Genomic DNA, 7,412 nt, shown 5'->3' with positions numbered 1-7,412 from the left:
ACATTCGACGCAATTGATCTTTCTATATGTTCTCCAAATATATACTGTAATTTTGAATGGGAGGTGGAAACTGATCTCCATCACAGCGATCATTTTCCCATAATCATTTCTGTTAGAGGCAAAAATCCCACGATAAGATCAGTGGCTAGATTTAAGATCCCACAAGCAGATTGGGAACTTTTTGCAAGTAAGTTCGTCCCTCCAGCCCTAGATAGCTTAAGTTTAAAAACTCTTACATCTGCTATATTAGACGCTGTGAACGCCAGTATTCCAAAATCCAAACCTGGCAATAAAACAAAAATGGTTCCGTGGTGGTCGTCTGAAATAAAAGAAAAAATATCATTAAAAAATCAAGCCTTATATAGATTTAGACGTAATCCTACGTTGGACAATTTAATAATTTTTAAGAAACGTCGTTCGGAGTGTCGCCGAAAAATACTGGAAGCACAGAGGAGCTCCTGGAATCATTACGTGTCCACGATTACACCGGACACTACTAGCAAGGAAGTGTGGAAAAAGGTTGGAGCCGTATCAGGTAAAATTGGTTGCAATAGTCTGGCCTTCTTGCGAGATTCAGAGGGACAAATCACAAATAAACCAGAGGATATATCGGATACCATAGCAACCCAATTTTACCAAGTTAGTAGCTCCAAAAATTATGCGGATACATTTCTTCACACTAAACAACATAAAGAATCCATTCCTATTATTTTTGATACTAACAAAAACTTAAATTATAATACTCCGTTTACCTTAGAAGAGTTGAATATCGCTATCCGTAACACCAAGTCATGTTCACCGGGAGAAGACGAAATCCACAACCAGATGTTTCATCACTGTACTCCTGAAATGCAACAAAGTATTAGATTTCTTTAATATTTGTTGGAATGAACATACTTACCCCTCGGAATGGAAACAGGCCGTTGTCATTCCTATACCGAAACCTGGAAAAGATCCGTTGCTGGCACAAAGTTATCGCCCAATTAGTTTAACGTCTTGCTTGGGAAAACTGCTAGAGAAAATGGTTAATGTGCGGCTGCAAACATTTCTTGAAGATAATAATATATACGTACCTTATCAAACGGGTTTTCGGAAGGGACGGGCAACGGCTGACCATTTGGTCAAATTGACCGATAGAATTCTGAGTGCATTTGACAGTGGTGAACACCTGCTTGCGGTTTTCTTTGATATAAAGGGCGCTTACGACATGACTTGGTGATATGGAATATTGCAGAATATGTATAAATACAATCTTCGAGGGAAGTTACCAAAATTTATACAATCCTTTCTAGAGAACAGAAAGTTTGTTGTAAGAATCGGTGACATCCACTTAAAAGAGTATGTTTTAGAAAATGGTGTGCCGCAGGGGTCAACACTTAGCTGTTCTCTGTTTGGCATCGCCATAAACGAAATAGCTAAAGGTGTTGAGGGGATGATTGATAAATGTTTGTATGTTGATGATTTATTTAATGGTTTGTTGTTCTGGTAAGACGGTCGGTGCAATAACTCGAAGTCTACAAGTGGCCATAAACAAAATCTGTAGTAACGCCAATGCGGTCGGGTTTGTGCTGTCGGAGGAAAAGACAAAGGTTGTCCACTTTTGCCGACTCCGTAGACCGCACTATGATCCTGTGCTACTAATGAATGATCGTGTAATCAGTGTTGTTCAGGAAGTCAAGTTTCTCGGGCTTACCTTTGACCGGGAATTACGGTGGTCAAAGCATTTAAATAATGTTACTGCTACATGTAGAAAATCGCTGAACATCATCAGAGTTCTCGCTCATCATAGGTGGGGAGCTCACCCTAAGACCCTACTGGATATATATAAGGCCCTCATCCTATCAAGGATGGATTATGGATGTGCAGCGTACTCTACGTGTGGCAATAATGCTTTGCTTGGGGAACTTGATAAGATTCAGAACCTGGCTATTCGATATTCTTTGGGAGCATATCCAACAAGTCCAGTTCCATCGCTCTACGTCGAGGCAAATATTCCCCCTCTAGCTCTTCGCCGGAAACAGATTGTTGCAAACTACTATATAAAAGTAAGGTTAGATTATAAACATCCAAATTTTAGATCCCTTACTGATGCGACTACCATTGCTCGTCTATACAGATGTAGATCGTTAGGTGTTAGGGCTAGAGAGGTATTAAACCACCTCCAATTGGAGAATATCGACTTCACGAGTATGTCATCTACTGCACGGCGTGGACTTGTGAAAAGTAAAATCTATGAGCGGTGGAGTGAGCAGTGGTCGGAGTCTGATACGGCTTTGAAAAGGATCAAACCTAGTCTGGATCCGCTATTCTATATCGACGTTAGACGTTTGAACTTGATCAGGCTGTACAGACTCCGTCTGGGGCATACTGCTCTCACTCAGGGGTATTTGTTGGCAGGTGAAGAACGGCCATTATGCGAACAATGTGGTGTTAATTTAACACCACATCACATTATTTCTATTTGTCCGCAGTATATGAATGTATGTACGTGTGATATAAACCCGATATGGGAAAATAACTTTAAAAATGAAGAGCAATGTAAAAATACTCTCGCGTTCATCCAACAAATTGGTATTGCAAACCATCTGTGATATTTTTAAATTTACTCGGATGAGCAACTTCTTGATTTCTCATGAGCATGTAAGGGCTTCATGGATTTCAAACGACAGTCATTGTGATAAACGCCCTCTTCTGCAACGAGGTTCCAAGCTTCTATTTCATTTCTTGTATATAAACGGTTTAAATCATAACTTCTCTACTTATTATCATTTACATATCAAGGGTATAACTTGCAAATTCTACTTGATGTCTGTAACAGGAAAATAGATTAAATAAGATCACGGCAAGATTACGAGAATAGATCGCTTAATTACACCGCCCTACCCAAATCACGGCAGTAAGTAGACGGATTAGGACGCAGCGGGAAAGGGTTTTTATGGGATAATGGTAACGGCGATAAAATTTGATCCATTAATATAATAACGCAATACTTGCGCCAAAAAAATTAAAAAAATTAGCGTTGCGTAACCGGGTGCTTTTTATTTCTAGTAATTTACTGTCACTAATTAACGCACTATATGCGACGTAAATATTTTTGTTTAAATGGGGTCTTTATTGCGAACGTAAACGGCTACCTAGAATTTCATTAAACTTATAAGTCCGATAGATTACCCACGTGAAAACTCCTTCCGTTAAAATAAGTATCTGACTTCAGTCATTGAAAACGGGCGATAGGAAAAAACAGTGGCCCCGTTAAACTGTGCTCAGGCTAAAAAGTTAAGTAATCCCATCGGGCCAACAAAAAACAATCTCAAAAGGTTTGAGGTTTACTTTTTTGCCCTATAGAAACCGTTCAGAGCTAACTAAGCTCATGGTGTATTAAATATGCTGCAATTCGTCGTTTTCAAACTTTTTAACTTAAACTCATTCCGTCAAATTCAATACTCTTAGGGGGTAGGTTTTATAAATTGAATTTATACCGACGCGTATACTTCTGCAAGCTACGCTAATTAGTAGGTAACTGTTTATAGTAAGCCGTTGCAGCTTGTTTGTTTAGAACTACTTATCGGAAAAAGTTTACAGAAAGGTAAATTCCACTATTCCGAGAACTTGATATTTCCGTATACTGTAGTGTATATTTCAAATGAAGTAACTAAACGTCTCATTAGTTTTGAAGAGTGTCTGCGATTGAAGTTTTTTTGTTGTTAAGTCGGAAAGGTAATATCACAGACAACATATACCTGTGGTAATATGATAAGTTTAAGAAAATCTAATTAAAACACAAGGAAACTGACACCGAAACCCTTTCGAATTATCTCGGCAAATGCTTATGGTGTGCATAACTTACTAGGCGTTTATAATTAAAACTACCCTAGTGACGTGGATTGAAAAGTAAAAAGATACATACACTCTATTTGCACCACTTTTTTCACTGCATTTTTACCGCTACTCGATTGTACCAATAGTTGTTTTGTTAGGGCTATATATTACATCCGGGAAATCGACGAGATTATATACTAATAAGGGAGAGATAACGGAAGCAGTGCCGGGAGTCATGGGTAACTAACTGTTCCTGCATAAAACGTGGGATACATAGGGTAGTAATAATGAAAGCCGATAATGAAATATTGGCCCGTATGAATAAAAGTAAGCAAATGCTTATACTTGCAAAATTCAAAGTAAATACTCGTAACTGCCCCTTCATACTGGTCTGTTTAGCATGGTTTAGCAGCGCTGCACTGCGTCCTGTCCTGCTGTTCAGCAGCGCTGGTAAATCGCCCAGTGTGAAGGAGCAATTACGAGTATTTACCTTGAATTTTGCAAGTATAAGCATTTGCTTCCTTTTATTCATATGGGCCAAAGTTTTAATTTTTAATTTAATTTAATCTTTCTATGCCCATGCAAAATAAATAATCCCCATACATCAAAACTTTCACGTTACAATTAAATATAGCGTGTCCACAATATATAAAGCGGACATCAGGGTGGAGGAGAGGAACAGAAAGTCGAGTAAGATAGTAAACCGGGTGGAATTAGGTTAGCGTGACGATGGGGTGCTTCAAAATTGCGATCTTAAGGATGCAGTACGTATTATTTATATTTTATTCATTTATATTATTTTTCATGAAACAGAAGCATTATAAATTTCCAATAATACCAGCTGCGAGTCAATACAGCTATTCATTATGATAGTTACATTAAAAAAAATATTTTAGTTTAGTTAAATTAAGTACGAAATTATTGTTTGTCAGTTGTTGGCTCAAATTCAAATTGCCATATCTTGTCCTTAGGTTGCGTACATTTATCATCGTGGAAATGCGAAAGTTGTACTTCGAAAAAATTTCGCAAGAGAATAACGATAAAAAGATATCTCGAATCGCAAAAAAATTAACGAGTTAAATTCGAGAGAAAATTCATCTCCTAAGATAACCGTTCCTAACCTACTCTCTTTATTTAACAGCGGTTCTATTTAAACGTCTCAAATGAAATTAATGCTGGAGAACAATCGTTGTTTTTGCTGAAAACGTCCATGTTTCTAAATCGGATATTGTCATAAATTATTCTCGCCGTTCCTCCTGCTAGCCATATCCTATCATTAAATATAGTGGTGGTTTATATCTTGAAATCTGGTGTTGTCGCCAGTTACTTTACTTTGCGTGATTTATAATACCTGTGCATTTAAGTGCTGCAGTTTACACACAAATTCCATTTACGCTTCTTAAGAAATAAGAAATATATCTATAAATTGTTTTAAATAGTTTGTGTTTTTTCACGTTTCCGTTTTTAAATAAACGAGTTTTAAACTTTTTACTGCGTATATGCCACCTTCTCGAATGATAAATGAAGAAAATTTTCATAATTAAGTAGTTTCCCAAAGTAACTTTCTGTTCTTAGTTAGGTAACGATTAATATTTCCTAGGAAGGATTGTGTGCTCGTACTTCAAGTACTTTACACCACACTTAATAAAGCTAAAATATCCAGGTGCATTACACAAGAGATCTCCATCTCTGCATTGTATTTCATAGAGATCATATGAATGTGATACATAAATTTAAGTATACCTACCTATCAGGGAAACTATTTGTTTCTGAATTTTGATAGAACTTGTTAGTCAAATTTTATTCTAAAGCTGTCCCATCCTACTCCCACTTTTGTTTCCTGCATGATTCTTATTTTTTCATTTGCGTTGATATTTCGCTTTTTATTTGAGCACCTATTTAATTATTTCTGTTGCACTTAAACATATGGCTGTATTGATTTTTTACGTCTACGACCCGTTGCAGCTCATTTATGAAAGTTTTTTAATAGTACTACTTGCACCCATAATGGTTCTACAGTCTTGTACAGATTTTAGTGACAATGCGGTTCGTTTAGTGGTAGTAATCACAGTCCAAGAAATTTCTCAAGGTATCACTTTTTTCCTATACCTATAGGTATAACCTATAGGGCGATGCGTGAAAATCTCGCAGGCGGTCGAAGTGGAAGTAGGCAACGTCATTTTCTTATTGGACTATATTAATCATAGGCCGAGAAGGGTGGTAAAAAAACAAAATTGGCAGAAGCTTTACAATGATTTATAAGGCTTCTGCTATAAAATAAAGTTTTGTATTATACACGACGATAAAGGCAAACTAACCATCTCGTGGAAGTTAATTACTACCTTTCACTCAATGGTTAAAATATGATCCCTTTATCGTCTTGTATAATAAATAACTATTATTTATATTTCTTTTAATTAAATTTTAATTTTCATGCCATTTATGCGCTTCCTACCGAAGTTGATTGCAAATTTGACGCCCGAGAGCAGGTACTGAAGGGTGCAACACCATCCATCCTGGAAGCAGCCACCACCACCCATCCCCTAAGGAGGCGAAACCTTCACAACCACCGCGGGAAGTAAGTTCAGAGTTTTGGAATTATTTTGTTGGACTTGTTGGGATTATTTTTCGGGCTTTAAAAAATTTCCGCTTCGTTTTTACATTTTACCGCACAACTTATTTTGAACTTTAACATTTTTATTGCCTTATTAGAAAGATTTTCATTTTTTAACTTAAACAATTAAAATTTTTCCGGGCTTTGCCCACGATTGTTATTAACCGAATGCGTACCGGTAGTTTTTTTTAAATTCTAACTTGCAGTTTGTTGCTGATTTTTTGCTGCTTTTATTGAGTGATTAAAGCCTAGTATTAATAAGCATTGTTTTTTAAGTTGTCTTGAATTGTTATTAGCTACTGTTTTTTCTCTCCGTTTATAATCGCACTTGGAGAACTGTTGTGTTGAATTTAAATGGCACTTCCTGTTGATCTTGACCCCACTCTTGAATCCAATCGCGAGATTATTCCTGAGGATGAACCGATTGCCGCTAATTTTGCTACTGACGTCAGCGTCAGCTGGGTTTATAAGCTTCGCAAACCCGAGTTAATAGGGGAAATTGAATACATTGAAATTGCATACCGTGACGAATTATATCGCCGTTTCATTCGAGTTCTCCGTGAAGGCACCATATAAATGATTTTGTTAGCATTTTTAACGAAACTGGAAAGGGCATACCAACACACAGTATGTACTTTTTTACGGACCACATAAAAAAGAAAGTTGATGATGATTTCTCCGAAACGAAACGTTGTATTGAAAATCTCTCAACGTTATCTTATAGAGCTCAAAAATTAGTAATGAGAAAGTGCTTTTTTTCTATATCTGTTCAAATAACATCTTCGGAAGTAATCAGAATTTTCTAGTTTCCTTTAAAGAATGATAATAACACTACAATTGCGCATATTTTTAGCGCATTTCCACAAAAATAAAAAAAAATGCGCTATTGTGGCTACTTTGTCTGTCCGTCCGTCCGTCCGTCCGTCCGTCCGCTAACTTTGCGACGCTACTAGTTTTTTATCTTAAGAGCTATTGTTCT

General features: G+C 36.8%; 1 long non-coding RNA gene across 2 annotated transcripts; it reads right to left on the bottom strand.

The window, feature by feature from the left end:
* Positions 1 to 260: 260 nt before the first annotated feature.
* On the bottom strand, positions 261 to 1,207 carry LOC116167501. Of its 2 annotated transcripts, XR_004144556.1 has the most exons (4): positions 1,074 to 1,207; positions 902 to 1,009; positions 753 to 844; positions 261 to 319 (listed from the first exon to the last, which is right to left on the bottom strand). It is a non-coding gene; the product is annotated as an uncharacterized LOC116167501 (long non-coding RNA). The 2 variants fall into 2 exon arrangements; XR_004144555.1 differs by having other exon boundaries at positions 902 to 1,146.
* Positions 1,208 to 7,412: the final 6,205 nt, after the last annotated feature.

The sequence above is a fragment of the Photinus pyralis genome, unplaced genomic scaffold, assembly GCF_008802855.1.
Source record: "Photinus pyralis isolate 1611_PpyrPB1 unplaced genomic scaffold, Ppyr1.3 Ppyr1.4_LG3b, whole genome shotgun sequence".
Taxonomy (NCBI): domain Eukaryota; kingdom Metazoa; phylum Arthropoda; class Insecta; order Coleoptera; family Lampyridae; genus Photinus; species Photinus pyralis.
Note: the sequence above shows the minus strand (reverse complement) of the source record. Positions and strands in the feature narration are given on the sequence as shown.